The sequence below is a fragment of the Aquila chrysaetos genome, chromosome 9, assembly GCF_900496995.4.
Source record: "Aquila chrysaetos chrysaetos chromosome 9, bAquChr1.4, whole genome shotgun sequence".
NCBI classification, from domain to species: Eukaryota; Metazoa; Chordata; class Aves; order Accipitriformes; family Accipitridae; genus Aquila; species Aquila chrysaetos.
Window position 1 is genome coordinate 417,553 of NC_044012.1, and position 21,873 is coordinate 439,425.

The following is a 21,873-nucleotide window of genomic DNA, read 5'->3' on the forward strand; positions in this document are numbered from 1 at the left end:
CTTACACTGGCACACCTCAAATATCCTTCACATGTTTCACAAGCACTTCAGCAAGTGCTATTTAGGCAAAATTAGCTATAACCTCTATCAGAAGCCAGATAAAAATGCAGCAAGCAGAAGACTTAGCTATACACATCTGTAGACTCTTACATCAGATCCATGCACTTCACCATCCTATCTTGCAGTTGCTAGGCCACACTATGTTCACTGCAGAGAAAACAAATGAGCCTCAATTCCAGACATTCTCCAGTTTTATAGCAATAGCCATTTAAATAGAAGAGTCTTTTACATTCACTTAATCATCTTTATCTCACTGTGGCTGCTCAGCATAGAAGATGAACTGTACATTTTTACATTTAGTTGTACCTACAAGCTCAGTCAGAAAAGGCCTGGGTTAAAATTCAATTCATGACCCTTGATGGGCTAAACACAGCTGGAGTGGGGGGAGCATGGCAAAACCTTAAATTTCTGATTTTCTCCCTAAAAATGAGCAGCTGCCCATATTAAGAGGTCAATAAGGTTGCAAAAATCAAACATTAAAAGTTCAGAAACACTTCAAGGTTCCCTATCCTACCCCAATTCATTTTCTTTTGTCATATACACAGCATTGTTGTGCAAGACTTCTACCTAATTCAGCTTATAGCACTCAGATGAAAGGTTTTTCTAATACATAAAGCATCAGGCTAGAAAACATGTTTCATTTCTGCTCCGTCACAAACCCCTTGTAAAAAAAGCTAGCTGAAGCCATACCATAATGTACACAAAGGAATGAATCAAGACTTTACCAATATCATGCTAAGAAATTATCCATTGTTTGAGTAAAACTGCAAATTACTTTTAAATTTCAACTCAGGACACCAAAAAAAAAAAAAAAGAAAAATGAAAAAAAACCAAACCCAAACCTACTGCTTTTTGACAAATGAAGTAAACTTTGGTTGTTAAATAACTGTTTATACAGAAATGCTTCAAAAAAAAGTCAAATTCTTTTTTCAAAAACAAAGCATGGGCATTGATTTCTATAAGTTCTTATTTTTCTGACTTTTTTTTTCCTCCCAACACTTGAATGATTCAATAAAGTGAAATTGTTTTTGGCAAAGAGCACTCTTCACCAGAAATTGTTTAAATGCTTTTCTTGAACAGTTTCTTTTTGTCTTTTCTAAATTCAGTGATTGGTTTTACAACCTTCAAACTTTTGCAACTTGTAATTCTATGGTTACATATTCCTCCTCCCCTTTAAAAACTCCACCCATTTAACAGTACTAAATACAGCTGACAATTTTTGCATTTTATTTTTTGCAGGAACAGACAGGCCAGTGGTTAGAGTAAGGAGGTTTACATGGTGAGAGGATGATGGAAAAGAAACAGGAGAGATAGATTAGGCACAGAGGGAATTAAGTAGTAGGACATAGGCTAGACTGGCAGAAGGAAGTATTAATAGGCATAAGCAAAGATAAACAACGCCCCCTATTTTCACTACCACTAGAGAAGTTCACCCATTTCTTCCCCAGATACTTTTAGCTTTCCATTGTTCTACCCTTTATGCCAAAGCTTCCTCTAACTGATCTTTAGATTATGTCACTTTCCCTTTTCAAGGATCTTCAAGACTCACTGCTACAATGATGATGACAGGAATCAGCTGAAGGGCAACTAGGAAAAATTGCTGTTTGGTACATTTTCACAAAACAACAACAGCAACGCACACAAAAGTTAGCAAATACACTAATTCAAGATGTCAGATATTTGGCAAAACGCTCAGTCCTAGTTTACAGAAAAGGCACTGGGACTGCAAGCACCCGGGATCACACGGGAGTCCCAGATTGACAGTCTTCTAAGCCATACTGCCATGCTCTGCCCAAAAGATCATCTTCTGGCACCCCAAGTCAGGTACAAGCTGATAAGCTGGACCAACCTCACCATAAATGAGCTGCATATAGTCCAAATATTTAACTTCTCAAGCCACCAGATGACGACAAATTGCCTTCCTCTGGTTATTGAGAAAGGTTCAACTGCCTCCCCCCCACCTCCCAACTAAAACCAAACAAAAAATGCTCTCAGCAGTTGTTAGCAGTGTGAACAGTCTATAAAGAAAGCAAGTTCATCCCTTCTTGGGCTAATGGAAAACAAGGCTCCAGAACATGAGACAAAACATAGGTAATGATAATAAATGGGAAAAGGAAGAGGAGAATTCTGAAAAAGGTCAAGAGAGTATCAGATAACCTGTCATGAGAAGGAAGAGTTATTGTACTCATGAGCTACTTGTAACTTCGTTATCTGAGCCTCAGGTTTTTCCTTCCCTCAAGAGACAATTCCTGTGGTAAGCTCAGCAGATCCCACCCCCATACAGTCATTTTGTGCATTTTGGAAAACAGAGTTGGGTGCTCCAAATACTCCCACAGGAAAGGGTCAATTTCAGTATTCCTGAGCAGCCAAATATTAAGCCTACTCTTCAATACTTTGGTTTAAAAAAAAAAATAATTTGGTTTGAAAGCTTTCCATCTCAAAAAGCTTTGATTCTGACATGATCAGAAACCCCAAGTTTTACCTTGGTGCAAAGACTGGAAATTTACATGTTGCATTAAAAAAAAAAAAGTTACTTGTGTGCAGGAATGACTGCCTAGTTAAAAAAAAAAAAAACAAAAAACAAACAAACAAAAACACCACCAAAAAAACCCCAAAACCCACCACCCTCTGCCCTTCTACTTTCACACACCCCATGTTCAAGAGGCAGGCTCCTTGCTGGTATTTGAACTTAGTAAAAGGAAGCCACTTCCTCATTAAGACATACCCAACTATGGTAATAACATGGAGAGCCAAAAGTAGTAACAGATTTATTATTACCACTGTGTGGAAATAAAATGTGGTGGGTTTTTTTTTTGTTTGGTTTTTTTTTTTTTTGTCTCTGTTACTCAATCCACTTAATTATCCATGCAAAGTAAAGTTATTCCTGGCAGCCACAGAGGCAAAACTAACTTCAATAATGCTGGGGGTGGAATGGTTGTTACGCAGGAGAAGAAACTAAATAGTTCAGTAAATTAGCCCAAATAGATACACACTGGGATTGGCCTCTAGAGATTCAAAATACGAAATTCAATGCTTTTAGGCTTATCATACTTTTTATTTAATAGAGAAATGTCTGATCTGAGACTGCATCATATCCCAAAGACTCTACAAAGAGGTAATTTTTTCAGAGAGTGCCCTGAGGGTAACAGGAAAAATTACAGAAAGCTTCAAACCATTCAGCTCCCACAAGTATCCCTGCATTCTGGACTTTCACTTAAGCAACAAAGCACAACCAGCAAGGAATTTGTGGTGGTTACTGAATACTTGGATGGGTATTACAAAGCACAGCACTAAATGCTTCAATATCCCAACATTTTCCTGGAAAAGCATAGTCTGATTTCAGTGAGGGGAGCACCAGGCTGAGATTGCAGCATCTTCTTGATGTTACTGGCCTCAACACAGCTCAGCCTGAAACACCATGTACCCCCAGCTCCCGGGGCATTCCAGAGGCACTGTGTGTTCGCTCTTAAGCTTGTTTGTCCTAGAAAATGTCCCTACAGGCAGGTTTTACCTCAGGGGTGGAGGGTGAGGAACAAACCCAAAACATGTACCTATGACAATTGGAGTATGGAAAGATCAAGCCAGAGAGGGAAAAAACCCCCAAAGCTACAAAAAGCACACAAAAAGCAAGAGCTGAAAGTGAAGAAAACCACAGAATTTATTCAAAGTATTTATTTCAACTGTCCACAGGCACAGTGATTGTCTAAACAATGAACAACGGGAACACAAGTGAACACTATGGGAAAAGAAACCCCCTCACATTTTTTCAGTGCAGTAAAGTACAGACCACCAAGAACAGCTTGACTCAAATACCCAGCATCAGTTCCCACACGAGAATTGTTATTGTTGGCTTCAACACCCAAGTCCAACAAGAACAGTAAGAACATACATTCTGCTAATGTTTGAATAACCCTTGCCAACAAATTGATCCCACAGCAGCAAGGCTGTAGGAGATGGGTTAAAATAAGTAAATGAGAGAGAGAAAGTAAGTAAAGGGAAACGACAAGCAGCACTCCTCTTTTAGCATAAAAGTGTTCAGTGGGACCTCTTTTTATTTCCCTTATTTAAAACAGATTGTTTCTCCCCCTCCTTCGGAAAGAAACAACCCAAAAGGGCATTGGTGAGCATCTGTAATTTACATGCAAGGGAGACACAACTGCCAGAGAAATACAGATTCCACAGATGCTAACCCAGAGGACAGCCCAAATTAAGCAAGTCTCTAAATAAGGAATGGGAGGCACTTTCTGAAGAAAAACAGCATTTTTCCAAAGTAGGCAATTACAGCTCTCAGCTTAATCCCAGTCCAGCAGACAACCTTCTACATTTACCTGGTTACCCTAAAATAAATCCATCACTTCCGTAGTTAGAAAGGATGAACAGACCATTGAGATAGGTAACAAACCCTAGTGTCTTCTATATTTGAGTTTTGCTCTCTCTGTCAGAGACAGTATTTTGAAACATCAAAGTGGGCTTGACTAGTAAACCTGAAAACCAAGCCCCTGTTAATCCACAGATTCATTGTGGTGGAGAGTGATCAAGGCTCCTGATACACAGGCTAACGGCCCGTTCAGAGCTGAGTTAACTGAACTGTACTGTTCCAAGGGCTTGAGCTCATATTTCTGCACAGCATGATATTGTATAACTGCTACCCCAGAACCAGCTTAGTTATCTCTTGCACAGTGGAGTTACAATCTACACCTCCAAACCAGTTTCATTGTCACTTCTCAAACTGCCAAGGGAGCTAATCTGCAGAAGACGAACAGAATTGTAATTTTATTCTTATGTGACCATTTCTTCTCTAGGAAATATAGCTTCTGTCTCCAGAAACAGGTCATATAGCATTGAGAACAACACTGACTTTTGACCATTCTTTTCAGGTACCTTCATTCTTTTCCTTCTCACATTCACCTGTTTTGTACATTAGCTCATCAGAGATGCAGGCATGTACACCTTGCTACAAACGCAAAGAAAAGAGAATAAAGTAAATAATTAAAAATAAAGTAAATTTATAATTGTTTTAAACTGCCATGCCCTAGTATAGCCTATTTCCTGAAGACATTTCATTCTTTCAATCTTTTAAGTCCTTTACAGACTCTTAATATTAAACGGAACTCTGTATCTTTAATTGTGATTTTCCATCTTGCACAAGTAAACCTATTCCATAGTACAGTCTCTTTTTAAGTTATAAATAAAACACCCAAGTATTTTCTTTTTCCCACAGATGAGAACATTAAAACATTGACATTTTAATCTGTTCTATACAAGAGTGAGTTGTGTCAGCACACTGCTTCCAGCTACAACAACAGAAAAACCCAAGTTTAATTAAAGACAGAGTGGAGAAGCTGCATTGTGGTGTCTGAACCACAAAGATGCACGGCATAGTCTCTCGCTCACTCACCATTTTGGGCTCAGTTTCCTCTTTGGATAACTGCTTGGCAGACAAAAGATGATTGAAAAGAAAGGGGATGGAAGAAAAGAAACAAATGTATATCCTCAGATAGGAAACGCAAAAGATGAGACAATATACCTGAGACTTATATACATTAAAAATTTTACCCAGAAAATAGTAAATGCATAGCACAAACAACCCTATCACCAATGCATAGCAGAAGCCAATCACATCCACATCAACCCTGTCACTTCAATGTTAGGGTTTGCACTGATCCACGCTTTAATGCTGTGAATTAATACCCCTTTCCACTGAAAATTTCTTTTCCCCAGCAAGTTCCAGTTCTATTTTTAACAATGAAACCACAAAATTCTGTGTTTCTACTTCCAGGTAAGCAAGAAACACACTGTCTGCCAGGTAGCACCTAATGCTTCTAGCAGGAATCTTCCAGCTATTCATCAGCCCAGGCCCTTTCAAGGTACAGGATTGCTGCAACAGGGCACAGTGGGTGCCCTGTCCTGTGATGGAGAACACCTGAAGGGAACAGAAGACCGCTCTACTACATCAGCAACTCCCTTCCTGCACTCCTGCCTATGAGCTAAAAGATGGAGCTTTGCAGATGTCAGGTTATTTCTACCAGCACTTCCTCAGCAGCACAGGCAGCAATGCTTCCAACACCCTCCCGCCGCCTGTACTCACTGCTGCAAAGGAAGGCAATGTGTAAGGAGAGGCTGAGAGAACTGGGTCTGTTCAGCTTGAAAGAGATGAGGCTAAGGGGTAACCTAATTGCTGTCTGCAACTACCTAATGGGCAGTTAGAGAGAACTGCAAGACAGACTCCTCTTAGAGCTGCTCGGCAAAAGGACAAGAGGAAACAGAAGAAAGTTACAGCCAAGGAACTTTCAGCTACAGACAAGAAAAAAAACTCTTCAGTGAGTGTGGTCAGAGAGTGGAACAGGTTGCCTGGGGAGGTTGTACAATCTTCAGCTCTGGAGTTACTTCAAAACCAAGGGGGAGAAGGTCCTGACCTGCCTAACATAACATTAGTAGCACTGCTTTGAGCAGGGGGTTGCACCAGGTGTCCTCCAAAAGGACATTTCCACCAAAATTATTCTACAATCATATGACAGACCTGCTGCTCACACCCCTGCTACTACATGGAAAATGGGAGCAGGTAGACAACAAAAAAGTAACCCCCAATACCAAATTATGTATGACACTACAGACCAAAAAAAAAAAAAAAACCACCACCTTTGACTCACATAGCCGTGTGTGTTCAGACTGCACATGCTAATAGTTCCCAAATACAGTTATGGCAGCATCAGAATTCTTCATGAGAATTACTTCCTCACAGACGATAGCCTTGGGCACTTATATTTCCAAGTCAGGAACCTAACTTTTACATTTAGGTCTTAGAAGTAGTATAAAAATTAACAAAGACTTGTTCTACACCTGGCACCTTCCAGTAGCCATCAGCTGGATGAGAATTTCTTTTGAAACTGCAAACGCTGTCATCCTGCAGTTTTTCCTTGCTCAACAGGAAAGCCACAAACACTGAGCCATTTACTATGGTTTCATTACATTACCCAAACAGAGGTGCTGTGTCATATTATTTGTTTAATAACGCACATGTCAAAGACACTGCAAACAGGAATTTCAAGGGAGTAAGATACAAGTGTTTTCTGCACTAGAAGTGAGACTCATCACTTCTAATGAGTTCATTTTGTCAGTATTTCACATCCAAATTTCATCTCCAAGTACCTAGAAGTCTTAGTAATATGCCTCTCTTAAAAAACACCACCACCCATGTCATTTCATAACATTGTCATTCACTGGTTGGAGAAGAATGTTGCTAGTGTTTGATCCTGCTCTCTCAAAACTTCACTTCAGTTCCGAAGTAAAAGGACAACAGTTTAGGCTAGCCAATATCCCTAAGGTGGGAGATAAGTCAAAGTGAATAAGAAGAGTTATGTAAAAAGGAACAAAAAGGAAAGTGGATAAGAAACTGAAAAATAAGTAAAGAGTAGGAAAAAAAAGTATAGTAACACTGTTCTTTACTATAAGGATCAGCAGCTACTAGCGTTTGCAAAACTCCACACCCGTCTACTTCCAGTTAAATTAAGCTATGATTATCTAGTCTGAAAATAAAGCTGGAGTGTAATATGTATAACTCAAACTGTACTAGAAGTCACAGGCAAGTTACAATATATCTCCCCAAATTTGGAAGAAAAGCTTTTCAGCTGGCCAGCAGAATAAATGATGATATAGGTGAAGATGCAAAGGCTGGGGGGGGGGGGGGATACCTATTCACCTCAAACTTTTATAGGTACGTATGTAAAATTGTTTCCTGCCTCATCTTTCACACAGAATAGGAAAGATATTTCTATCAAGGAAAACATATTCACATTCTTGACCAGTTTCTCAAAAAAAACCCCCAAAACCAACAACAAACCACCCACCAACCAAAACACTCCCCACAAAAAACATACCCAGCTCTCATTAAACCCTTAAAGAGTAGCCAAATTTTCAAACTAACTCAGCATACTGGATGCATGTTGATTGCCAAGCTTCCTGAAAATCTGGCCCAGTTACAGATCCCAAGCTCTTGAAGATGCAGCCACATGCACTGCATTCCTGTTGGACATTACCACCTCTTCTGTTCGTACATGTACCAGTTACCAAAAAAGACACCTGTAGTATTGTACCTGATGAAAAGGAAGTACTAAATATCTGTTCGTGAGAGCATGGCAGTTGATTTATACACCTACTTTCCTCAGCAGATGGGCATGTTTCACTGTATTTTCATTTTCAAGCATGTCAGTAATGTGTGTCAACTTTGCAATTTTTTCCTGTGCAAAAGCACCATGTTCTAAACTTGACATTTGTGAATGTAAATTATGAAGGAATTTCCAAGAGTGCTTTCTCCATCTACTTCTCAAAGAGAAAAAAAAAAATCCTAAGAAAGTCAGTGAATCCAAGTAGAGACTTCAGAAGTCCTTTCAGACAATCAAAAGCAGGATTTTCCAACCAAGCAGCTGTAGTTCATTAGATCCGCCATGGACCGTGAAAGCCACTTGCCAATAGTGTCGAAAGACTATTACTCATTTCAATCTCTCTGAAGAGGACAGCTCTCTGACAAAGCATTAGTGAAAAACACAGAGTTTGGGGCTCTGACTGGAACAGCTAAACGTGCAGGCGGAAGTCCAATACTTAACACAAAGCTGAGCTGCGAAGGCAGATTGACGTCCCAGATTTTCACCTTCAGAGATCAGAGCTTCTGTCTAGATTATAAATGGAAAAAAATATTTTGGAAATAAAAATAAGCTGGCTATGTGGATGAGAATCATACCATACAACCTGGCAGAAGCCTATTTCTGAATAGCAAGTTTTCTGCACCCCTTTGAGTCTTGCTAACCTGCAATTGACAGCAACAACAACAACAAAAAACTCTGGGACTAGTCAAATCGACTAAGAATCTCTCAAAATCCACCAGTCAAGTTAATCAGAAATACTAAGATGTATTTAAGATCCCCAAATAAATACAGGATTAAGGCAAATGTAAGGAGGGAGTCTGAAAAATACTAATTTTGTTCCTTTTATGAATTAAATTTCTGCATAAATAATGACAAAAATAAGGTCTTTTAACCATAATACATAACTGGATGGGCTTGGCCCACCTAAGCAATTGGCTGGCAGATGTTACAGTTGTGGGTGTAGCATCAGAATTCAAATATATTGCCTTCCCCTTGAGTGGGTTGTAATAATCTAACCCGTTCTAGTAATTGTTCTCTTCTGTGTTAACTTGCCTCTTCACTTTTAATGCCTATAGTAGCACTCTGGACATTTTAATAACAGACTCCTCAGTTCCAGGCAGTATTATGCTGTGGTCAGACATCACATAGCAAGTTACACATCTCTCACAGAAGACAAATGTGCCTCATGTTGAGGCCTTTACTACCGTATACCATAACCTATAAATATTCCACTTGCCATCCCCAAGTATATCAGCTCTGGTATCCTGTATGCAATAGTGGCTAGGAAGAGTTGTCAGAAATCCAGCAGATGAACTAGAGAGATGATTTCTCCATTAGTGTCTGTTAATCAAACACACACCACCACTACCCAAGCCTCCAGATATTAGTATAAAATCTAAAGCAATGAAAAGGACTTAAAAGAAAGCATTCTCTCTTCATCCCTGAGAATCAATAATCCACTTTGTACAGTTCACTTGCACTCTATTTTTAAAAATCTGTTTTTACAGATCCAGAGAGAGACCAAGTAGTTTTCATTCCTAACATACACCTTACTTTAGAGAAGAATGATTGCAGAAAGTTGTAAAAAAAGCACGATGTATATCCCGCAAATAGCACAAACTAATCAAATTATATACTTAAATATTTTCTTAGTATTACAGAAAAGTAGCAGATTATATTTTACCAAGGAGATGTACTGCAACATATGCAATATTGTGCTCACAGTAGAGTTGGCTTTTCTATGTTTTGCTCTAACTGAAATATGTTCTATGGAAAGGACTCAGAGCATAGCCACACAGCTAGTATTTTCACAGCCTAGATAAGCGTCAATGTCCTCCTTGCATGGGCAAGTATTTTAGGAAAAACCTTTAAGTGTCTGATGTCACGTAAGCTACATTAAATGACCCTATGTACACTTTATTAAAAAGCCAAAGTCTACAGTACAGAAACAAGTAGCAAACAGAATGATTGCTCTTATTGTATGACTGCATATCAAAGAGAATCCTTTCCAAGAGGGTACCAGAAAAAAAGACATTCAATAGTGAATTTTATGAGAGAAGGATAAAAACCAGGTAGTTCAACAGATTCCTGAAATCCCAGTAGTGGTCAATAAATCGACTTCTGCTTCACATTATATGAAGAGGCTGTACTTAAGAAATCACTGTGTAAGCTGCCTCAATAACAGCACTCCTGCTATCAAGTTTACTTGCAATGATTCCAACAAAGAAATTAATTTCTTAGATGACAAGAAAAGGTTATCTAGAATGGGGAAAACACAGGAGACAAAAATTTCCACTAATAAAACAAATACCAGACTCTGAACTGAATTTGAAGCTATTTTTTTTTCCTCTGAAAGATTTGAAATCCCTATAGCCCAAACACTAGAGCTACAAAGAAAACATCCTACAAACTGCATTTCTAAAATTACAAAAAAAAGCATAACGAACTAGATCTTTTTTCAATATGTGATTCACTAAAGCATCCCCATGCATACTATTCTTCAGGCAAGGCCCATAACAAGAAAATATACTGCAGTCAGAGTTCTAGACTTAAAAGCAAACCTTAGTTTGAGCTACTAGTTGATTTACTCCTTCTCAAAAACTTTATTACAATATAAGAACAACTCTGCAAGAGCTTTCCAGATTTCAGAATATGCCCTTTTCACAGGTATAAAGGTGTTTCTCATGACTTCAGCAAGTAGTAAAACACATACCTTCCTAGTCTCATCTTACTGATTTTATTGATCTGTTTATTCCTGAGAGACATTCAACAGGTATCAATCACTCATCTTATTTTCCAGTTGAGTTATCAATTTTTTTCATAAAAATATATATTTATATAAATATATAAATGAAGAGACAGCATTTTACTCTATGACACCCTTTATTCCTCTTACTATAATACACAGCCTTCAGGTATTGTTCTCAATTTATTCTCCTCACTTGTCTTATGCATATAAAGTAGGCAAAATTACATGTTTTATATACATACCAACAGGAAGTCAACAAGACAACACAACAGAAGTTTGATTCTGAAAGTCATTATACAAAAATGGATTACCTTCCTCTATTGCCCAAAGATCTACTTCCACCAGTTCTCTTAAAGCAATTCAATCAGACATCTAAGAACTATATGATCTAGATATTGACATCAAACAATTAGCCTCTATGCTAGATGGATTGATTATAATACTTTACTTGCATGATCAATTTCTATAGATTTGGTTTTAGCTGTAAAAGTTCGTTGAATTTCTATATTTCACAGCTGCAAAGATTAGCATCAAAATATTGATCAATTATGAACCAAAGCAATGTAGGTCACCTAAAATAATAAACCAAAGAGATTCAGACTCTCAGCTTCTATCCCACCTTCATCTAGCCACAGATGCCAAAAACAGCGACAAGGTCTTCAAGGTCAAAATCAACCATTTAACGCTGTCGATCTGGCCTATTAAGCAGAGGACCTCTAGGAAACATCATACTGATAAAGGATTAATGCGAGCTGAAGTCCCACAGGAAGTCATGTGACTCTGCTAGGACATTTATAAATTAAGTGAGTAGCTTGAACTAGGTCAAATGGGAAAGAGTTAAGATCTAGGTTTCAATTTCTATGGTGATTAGAAGAAAAGAGCTTGTCTGAAGAGCTGTTTGGGCCATTAATGCTCATTTTAGTAGCCTTTGGAAAACATGGGGTATTTGAGAGAACAGAGAGAAACAGTAACAGTGTGTGTATATATATATATATTTTTTTTTTTTTTAATCTGGTGACTTGAGTAACTATAATCTTGTCTGTCTGACACTGATCTCAAAGTAACAGAATGGCCAACACAAGACTCTCGCTAGAAAGAAATGGAGAGGGTAATACAATATTAATGACATGAAATTTCAGGAAATATATTCTTGGACTAACTTGATTTTTAATTATAACTTTATTGCTAATTAATAACACAGATATAGCAGATTTTTGTAAGGCAGTTGACTTGATGCAAAATGACATTTGATTAAGAAACTCAAAATCAACATGACACATCAAGTGGGCTAGAGACTGATAGGCCTCAAAATGTAATTGCAGATGATGCCAAACATTAAATAAATGTTTTCAGCTTATATCAATTAAATATCAACACAAAAGAGAATGGTTTCTTTTATCCCACCTTCAAGAGCTTGACCCTATGTTATTCAGCAGTTTTGTCTACACTCTGAAAAAAAGCACAAGATGATTACTGAACAAATTTACAGATTAGAGTGATAAAAAACAAGGATCAGTGACAGAAAGCCATTTAGTTTGCCTGGTAAAGAAGAGTCAAGCAAAGATCATAGTTTTTAATATAGCTAAATGTAAGAAAACATGCCTAAGCCACACTTACAGGTTGGAAGCCTACCCTGAAAGCAGGTATTCTAAAAGGTCACTGTAGAAAAACATTTGTAGGGAGCTTCAGTGAAATACTGTGGGTAAATAGGACTATGGAGATAATTTTGCTTTCAAATTTCCTCCAAAGCTAAAATTACACAAGTGAGGCTTAGTCGGAAAACAGCAGACAACAGCTGGTGGCAGAAAGGGCCACATGCTGTACAGAAGGCAAGAAGGACCTGGGAGGCTGGTGTAGGCAGTAATCAAAAGCATGAGTCTGATGGGCTCTACCCTCTTTCCCTCTTTACCTGAAGACAAGCAAGTATGTGGGGAATGCTTACTCTGTGAGGTTCCCATTTCTTCTACTTTTCCCCATAGCATCTGGATGCAAATTGAAACCTCAGGAGAAAAACCAAAACAAAACACACAACAGGAAACACATAGTTAAAGAATATGCTATTTTGTGTGGGTTGGGGACTGACCTAAACCATAAAGGGAAAGAATATGGAATGACTGAGCTAAAGGCATGAATGCATAGCTTCTCCTGAAGTAGGTGGTAGGACTTCAGAAATAAGCAAGTAATCACCTAAGAAGCTACTGCCAGTAGCATATGCAGCATATTTTCCTTTTTAAACACAAAGACTACTAAAGTGCCAATTGCTTCAGTCTTGGCCCAAGATGGGAAAATAAGCTGGAACCATTGGTGGGAAACTATATGTTGCAGCATACAATAAACAAAAGACAAACCCTTGTGTCCTTTCATACATTTCAAGTTACTGTTAGCACCTCAGAGTAAGTTTCTCAAGTTACCGAGCACGTACCATATCCAAACTCTCTGCCATGTGTCAGCCTTTGCTCTTGCTGGTATTAACCTTATTCCCACGCCATTATAACAAAATTATAAAAAAGAGTGGGGAAGAATACTTTGAAATTGCTTGACATCAGCTTTAGCAAGTTACAGTTGAACTTCAATATAAACTCACATATTTAAAAAAAAAAAACCAACACAGCAAAACCCTCCACTAGAAAACTACCAAAAGTTTAATTGAAACAGAGGTAAGGAAGTATTTGGGCTTCTCATGCCTTCCTTGAAGGTTAAATTGGACAAAACTCACGCATCTGAAAGACAATTAGAAAGCAGGTATGATGGTACACATCTTAACTCTAATCATAGTTCTCCAAGTAACATTCTCATATGCCAAAAACATACATTCGAGCTCTCCTGCTTCTTCCTTTTGTACCTTGCCTTTGCAGATAATGCAGAGTATTAATATTTCCTTTTCCTGAAAGAAATCTCATATCTTGAAAAGCTGTACTTAAGAGGAGCTACTTACATATGGTACAACATTTCACTTTCTTCAGCAATGAAATTCCACTACCAAGTTTCACAGCTTTTTTCATCTGATGTATAGAAATACCACATAATGCTATGATCTTACTCACCTGTTACAAGACCTACTTAGCAAGCACTCTTAGATCCCACCCAGCTGCTGACAATCCCAGGACAGGACACGAAGCATACCAAATACATCCAGAACATTGTCATCTTTGTTTTGATCATAAATACATAGAAAGGAGAGGAAGAAAAAACCCTCAGAAAAATTTGCCTAGGATCTCTTTATATCATCCCACCATGCTCTTTCACCTAATCCCACCATATTTATATAAAGTTGTATTTAGTACACAACACACATAAGGAGCATGACAAAGCTGAGGAATTACACCCCTGCCTTGTGATTCCCAAACCAGGGCTTTAACACTTGTGTTTAAACTGGTCAGACGTTAATGAAGTCTGTTACAAATTCTGAGCAGGGGCCAGAGATGTGACCTCCATCAGCAGTCAGGCCCACCGACGGGAATTCCTCAGGTTCCCACCTGACAGTAGCTGTCAGCAACAGTCACAGCTGAACCATGTTGAACAGTTTAGCTGTAATTCTAGCCACTATCAAGCCAGGTACAACACCACTTCAGCAGCTGTGATTAAACAATAGCTCTGATACAAGATCTTTTAATAACACTAAGGGGAGATTTCTGCTACAAGAAGTATTACCACAACAGGACCAACTAGACATCTCCAAAACAAGTTTCTCTCAACATAGCCAGCCTGCCCTTGAGCCAGGATCCAGCTACAATGAAGACGTTTGTGGTTTTCCTATCTGCCACCTGCCTCCCTCCAACATCGATATACAGCTTCAAAGTCCAGAGGGACACTCAAACAAAGCTGGAGGGACAGAGAGGAATCAATGGCAAAACAAAACCAAATAGCTTTCAAATGATTTTGGACTCTAAAAATGAGGAGTTCTTATTTTTAGACTGCATACAAGTAGCTCAAGGTGCTTTTTCTTTCATCCCCATGACAGTAGTTAAGTGAATACACCTGCCTCACCTCACTCCCTTCTGATGGTAAACAGAAGGTCTTGCATTTAAGTTACAACATGGAATACTTCAGAGCAGCCCTGTGCCAAAATAGCACATTTCTGAGGGATGCAAAGGTATTCAATAAAAAGCTTTTAAAGGCATATTTTTAAACTTGCAGCAGGAAAGCTTTTCTGTGTCAAGACAGTAATTCTTTTAACAGCATTGATCAAAATGTCATTCTTTTATGAGTGTACAATACCTTTTAATGGCATACAACAAGCCATTAGGGTTATACACCTCCGTACAGCAGACAGCTTACTGGAAAATCGGGAACACTGGCCAAGATACAGTCACTAGTTTTTATGCTTCTAATAAGAGAGAGTTTCTTCCATTTTTCCCAGCTCTACTTCACCCTAATACCCACAAGTGAAGTGACCCAAAAATTAAGCCGAACTTCTCATCACTTCCACCAGAGTTATTTTCACTGTAACCCACATATTTTCCCCAACAAATACCTCTTGTAAATACAATTAATATTCTGGTTTTCTAAAGTGGGATTATATCACCAAGGTCAGATCTGCGTCTTTGTTTTCCTCACTAGTGATCATACTTATCCCCAAATCATCATTGGCTGAGGAATCAAAGGTGGTTGAATTGCACATAATCGTTTTGATTTTCAGAAATGGGAGAAAACCCACCTGCCCTTTCCTAACACTGAGGCCTGGGACAGAATCTGTCTACAAATCATCCAATTCTTTTCAAGTGCTCCAACCCTTCAAAAAGGGTAAAAACACTGGTGATTGCATTTGCCCTGCTTGAATGGAAGGCAAGCATGGACTCTCTGGATGCATTCAGCAGCACTTTATAGCCTTATTTTAGTTACAAATATGAACAGGAAAGGGAATGATTTCTGTCAACCCACCTTCAAAGGTTTTCACGTCAAGGGTAGGAGAATATTTATGGGATTTACGGTATAACATCAGTGTTAACCGAACAGTGGCAGGAGGTAAAGAACTTTATTTCACTCTCTGAAATACTTATGGATAATATCAAGATCTTCTCAGCCACTTTTGAAAGTGTCTCTAAACCATGAGTATAAGCAATGAAAAAACAATTCCTGATTAAAACATAAGGCAAAAACGTAAATCAAAGAAAGGCAAACTGACTAGAAAGAGGAGACAGAAAAAATTTGAGGCTCTAAAATCAAAACCTGGAGTGAAACCAATTACAATTAAAAAAAGTTTAAGGCTCTACTTGTCTCTTACCTATGCAGTTCCGTAACACAAAAGCAGCCGTTGTCCCTATGACTTCCAGTTATGAGATAGCTGCTATAAGTCTTCTTGGTCACAGCAGTCACATCTGGAATTTAAAAATCAGAGTTAATATTTTTTTTCTTTTACACAATCTTTAAACGTACAAACTCAACTCAATCAAAACAATTTACAGAAGATGCCATTATCTCAGACAGAATACCACAGAGCCAACTATGTTTATATCTGCCCTGCATTCATTATTAAACACACAGTCAGATACAAAGAGCTCTCCCCAGAGAATGACCAGGTCACCCACAAAAAGCATGACTTTGCTAGATGGTTCAGTTGATAATTCAGACCAAAATCTAGTCAGAATGAGACATGACCCCCACACACCAATCATCAACCTAAGCATGGTGTGTTCAAATAACAAACACATCACACACTGGTGAACGTTATTTTAAGAGCCAAGTTGCAAAATCTCAGGTAACATCTGAAGATGAGGACTGCCTGGGACTGCAGATCTGTGACACAGGGGTTCTGACACTCCAGTGACAGCCACATAAGAAGGGTAGCAGGGAGTAGCATGCAAGTCCCAGTAACAGAGCCTCTGCCCACTGTGTGGGCTCAGGCTCCTCTCAGTGTACTTATCAAGCCTGTCTAATCATTCACTTCGGGATTTCTTACCTAGTTTTAAGCCATGTAACTTATAAAAGTAAAATAAAGACTGGAATATTTTCTGGAAGGCAATAACACAGGAATATAAATGCTCTCTGAAGCAAGCTACACAAATTTCATAGTTAATATGGATTGATTTCTCACTATCACATACCAGAGAGTTCAGAGTTGCTCCTTCATGGCTGTTGTAGTCAAGAAAGTAAATACATTTCAAGTACGTGTTTGGGGTTTTTTAAACAAAAAGATGATTTACTAGGTTATCTGACGTATATCAACTAAAAAAAATTGCATTTTGCAATAGCAACAAATTTCTTGTTGACCTACACTAAATTCTGTGCAATAAGTACTGTGGCAGGATAGAAGAGCTGCTGTTACTGTCCCCAAGGTGCAAACAATCAGACTGTGAAGTCGCTCCCCCTGTGCCTGGGACCAGGAGCTGTGTTCTGACCTGGCACGCAGAGTTTCAGGATGGAATGAACTTTTCGTTCTTGAACACAAGCATTTCTAAAATACAATTGCACTGTAGTTTCCATTTAGAAACAAAACCAGTTCATGTTCAACAGCATCCTGATCTACCCAATGCTAAAGATACACATCTTTCGTCACATTTCAATTCAGTTAAACACAACCAGTAGGGCTAGAAGCACTTTCTGGGCACAAGGAATGTGGCTATAAGTTAGTGAATTGTGCATTTAGTTTCTTCAGTAATAAGTGCCATCTTTTTCTAGAGCTTGATTCAGTAAAAGCAACTCCCTACTTCTATATGTCTTCAGTGATGTAAAAATAAACTAAGGTCTTGAATTAAGGAGGTCAAATAGGACCAACATAAACAGGAACCCATCTCATTTAGCACTTCAGCTTTTAACAGCCTGGTGTTTCAGTTTAAATCTCCATCCCTGAAGGCTTTTAATAACAGGTTTGGCATACATTTCTTAGAAGCTACATAGATACATTTGATCCCACTTTTCAGCAAGGGAACAGACCAGATTGTGGTTCCTACTAACTTTGCAGCACAGCCTGCCTAGAGAGAGTTTTGCACTGAGCTGCTAAAACCAGTTACCACTGCAATGATAACTATAGCAGCTCACTGACCTTTGTCTCTGTCAGCCCTCTGCCAGAGGTCCTGGTGGCCAAACCACTCTTTCCTACAAATAGTTCAGGAAACTTCTTGGCTAGGTGGAATCCTCCCAAGCATTAACCTGTTGTGCAATTTGGCAAGTGCTAGATTTTTCCAAGCCCCTGGCAGTGAAGAGTCTCTCTTCCTTGCCGAGGCACTCTGCAATGGCATAACTGCCATCATCTTTGCCAGAATGGCAACAGAGAAGTCTGAAGGAACAGCACGGCCTGCCCAGGCTAGGATAGAGTGGAACTCGTCCGTGCAGCAAGAACTTGGGAAAGGAACTCTGCCTCCCTCCAGCCTCCCCAGAAGAGGAGGAAGGCAAGAGGACAGCATGAGACAGAGCGGGGAGCTTGTCCGTCAGCTCTTACCTGGACTGCATGAGGGGAGCACAGCACACTCGCTGCCCCCTCAGCGGCGGGGCCCGGCCACCACAGACCCTCTCCAAGACGCGCGCGGCCCCGCCTGCCCAGAGGGCCGTCCCGGGCCCCCAGCGCAGCCGAAGTCGCCGTCGTCAGGGGTAGGGGTGGCGGTGGCCGGAAGCGACGGCCCCTCACCTAACGGCCCACACGCCCTACCGTTCGAACGAGACCGCCAACCCTCCCTCCCGCCCCGCCCCATATTGACGGCAGCCCCGTCCAATCCTGAGGGGGGAGAGACAAAACCCCGCCCCGAGGCGCCCGCTAGCCAATCAACACTCGCCAAGGGTGGAGACGGTGCTGCCTGGGTGAACACCTTCCCGCCTTCCCGCGCGGAAGGCCTCACCAGCCCTCTGGGCCCCAGAGGCGTTGATTAACGTAAGTATTGCCCAACAGGAGCTCAGCCTTCCCCCCGTCCGTGTCGACGATTGGACAGCAGAGAAAAGGGCGGGGCTTCAACCAACATCGGTGGAGGCGGACGAGCGTCGGGTTGCCATGGGGACGGGCGGCGCGGCGCGGCGCGGCCCGGCCCGGCCCGGCCCGGCCCGGCCCCAGCGGGCCCCGGTCCCGGTCCCGGTCCCGGTCCCGGCCCCGACCCCGGCCCCCGCACCGGCCCCCGCACGGGCCCGCTGTGCGTTCAGCACCTCCAGATCTGGCGAGCAACGCAGCTCGCCGGCTGCTTCCCCTGAAGGCCAGCGGCGGTGCTGCGAGCCCCTGCCCGCTTCTCGGTAGGGCGGGAGGCGGCCAGCCAGGTCCCTTCCCCGCTTTGGAAACGGCCTTAAGTTTGGGGAAATCTTTCTAAATGGTGTCCTGTTGTTTGGGGGGAAAGAGGTAAAAGCTGCCTCCGGCCCTACGAAATGGCTGAAGCAAGCAACTCGTCAAGTCACCACTCTCACCTTGGAACCCCAAAGAAGAGACGGTGCCAAAACTGTCCCAAGCTCTGCATCACTGCGATCAAGAACGGGCGCAATTCTCCCTAAAGAGAGCCACAGGCCCCACCAGCCTGTTCCAGGCTACTGCTCTACCTGCCTCCCGTCTTGTCCCGATATTAAGAAAAAAGCAGGTTTCCCCCTTGCCCCCTGGGAGCTTACCTTGGCCAGACACTGAAGCAAGAAGACTGAAGATCTAGGTAGCATGCAAAAGAAACACACAGCTGAATATCTACAACTCGAGAGCTGTCTGTCTGGAGAGCAGCAAGGCTTGTGTCCTCCTCTGTCATGCAGAGAAGCCACAGAGAGAAAACACAGTGATTTTGGTGACTCAGGTCAGATAAGTAACTGTCCTTCACTGTCCCACAGCCGTGGCTTTCCTCAGTGCAGCTGCTGGAAAGCAGCCCTCCTAGGTCCTGCATCAAATCACCTCACAAGCATTCATGTCACAAACTATGAAACAAGCCAGAGCTATCAAGGCAGACACCTGATTTATGTCTATTACAAGCAGTTGAAGGAGTTACTGCTGCCTCTAAGCCATACACAGATCTAATTCTAGATAGGGGAAAGCATCCAAATCCAGGAGATGCTGAAGTTGGCTTGCTCTCCCTTGTAAGAAAAGCAGCCAGTTTCAGCAATGGTGGATGAAAAAGATGGCATTAGCACAGATGAAGTATAAGCCAAGCTTTGGAGCTGGGAAACCTGCATGATTCAGGCATTTGTTCATGAGAACACATAGAAAACCCAATTGCTGTAGGCAAAGAAGAAAAAAAAAATTGTACAGACAAATGCTAAATCACAGGAAGCAAGGAACTGCAAGGCTGTCCCAACACTCTTGATAGAGAAGCAGGGAATGAATCAAGCTTACTGAAATCCTAAAGGCATAAATATTGACAACGGAGCTGCAGTTCCTTCCAGCCATAGCTCCTTGTTAGCAGGATGAAGTTTTCCTTGTCCAGGGGACTGCTCACAATGATGGAACTGGGAAAATAAGTGAGACAAAAGCACTGGGCTGTGATCTTAGTAAAGAAAAATAGCAATGGAAATTCACTTCCTTTTCCTTCTTTGGAACTGATGTATGACCGCAAAGCAAGAGAATGCTTGGAACTTTGTCTTCTGTTTCAAGAGGAATGAAGAAAACCAAATATTTTTGTAATAAAAATTTAATATAGTTTTTTTGGACTGCATAATCAAAGCAGCTTTATAAGCTATGTGCGCATGCATAGTAATCCTTCACTAATCCTACTAGCCTCAGGCAAGATGCTTATGAAATAGCAAGGCAGTTCCTACTACAGAAGAAACTTCTGATTTTTTTTTTTTTTTGTCTAGCTCATCATAAGGCCAAGCAAAAGACCCAAGTTCAATGGACCATCACGTGAAAAATATAAAGGAGCTCAAATGTAAAATATTCCTGTACCCAAGTATATTGATCAAATACAAGATGGCATGAATGGGGTGACTTTGTGGTATGGTATTGAGAATGGAAGTCCAGTTCCCAATTCTTTTTCCAGAATAGGATATCATTTTAATGTGTGAAATCCAGTGAGACAGCAAGAAAGCAAGAGTACTGTGGGGTTTAGAGCATAATTATGGCTGCTGTTGGGCCCTGGTCATTACAATCATATTTCATAATAATTTCCACTACAACTCTTTTCCCCATCACTCATAACTTTCTAATGATTTTCTAACCAGAAACTTTCCTATCTTGAAAAATATATTTAGAACTTTTTTTTCTCTTAATATTCCTTCAGCTGAAATGTACAAGGGTCAAAAATTAGAAATTAGGCACAGTGGCGATACACACTGAAAAGCAAAACATGCCCTTACGTAATTTGGCTTTGATTCACCATTCGTGAGTGTATGAAATTCAGACTGTCTTTACTAAGCTGACTAAGACAGTCAGGGACATCTGCTGCTAGTTGATGTACCAATGTCTCAGTCAGGGAAGATCCTTTTCTTTCTCCTTCAAGGACACATTAATTCAACCAAGTCTGCAGAAATGCACCATGGGTGTGCCCTGTTCTATTGTCGAACTAGCACCTGATGTCGAACCTTCGGTGTCCAAGCTGGGGTGTAAGGAAACCCGCCAGAGGCCAACTCCTAGTTTATTTTATTGTGACTAATAGACTAAGACCCATCATAGTTTGGAATCAAGCCAAGGCCTGAAACTGAAATTGCTTCCTAGTAAGTGATTTGCTCCAGTCAATGAATCGAGAGAAGACTTCCATTCTCATCCTCCTAGACCTACAGTCTTGGCAATGTTAATAAAATAGACCCTGACCAAGGAGAGGTGGCAGGATGCCAGGACAATGCATCAAAACTATCTTTCCTGGAGAGAGTCATCCAACAGGTTGTCAACAGGAGTTGCACCTTCACCAGCCTGCCAGGCACTCTTCTGGAAGAGTCCTGCAATAACCGCAGCAAACTGCCAAATGAACTTGTGAGCTAGCAATACAAATCCACATGCCAGCAATAATCAGATGACACACAATGCTGGCTATTTGCCACAAAGCACATGACTCCCCTGCCACAATGTCCCCTCATGGAAGCATAACGAGCTTGCAGGTG

The 21,873-nt window shown here is 40.7% G+C and overlaps 1 long non-coding RNA gene across 1 annotated transcript; it reads right to left on the reverse strand.

The window, feature by feature from the left end:
* Positions 1-132: 132 nt before the first annotated feature.
* On the reverse strand, positions 133-18,490 carry LOC121233549. The gene is made up of 3 exons (XR_005933234.1): positions 18,329-18,490; positions 16,175-16,268; positions 133-207 (listed from the first exon to the last, which is right to left on the reverse strand). It is a non-coding gene; the product is annotated as an uncharacterized LOC121233549 (long non-coding RNA).
* Between the last annotated feature and the right edge of the window lie 3,383 nt (positions 18,491-21,873).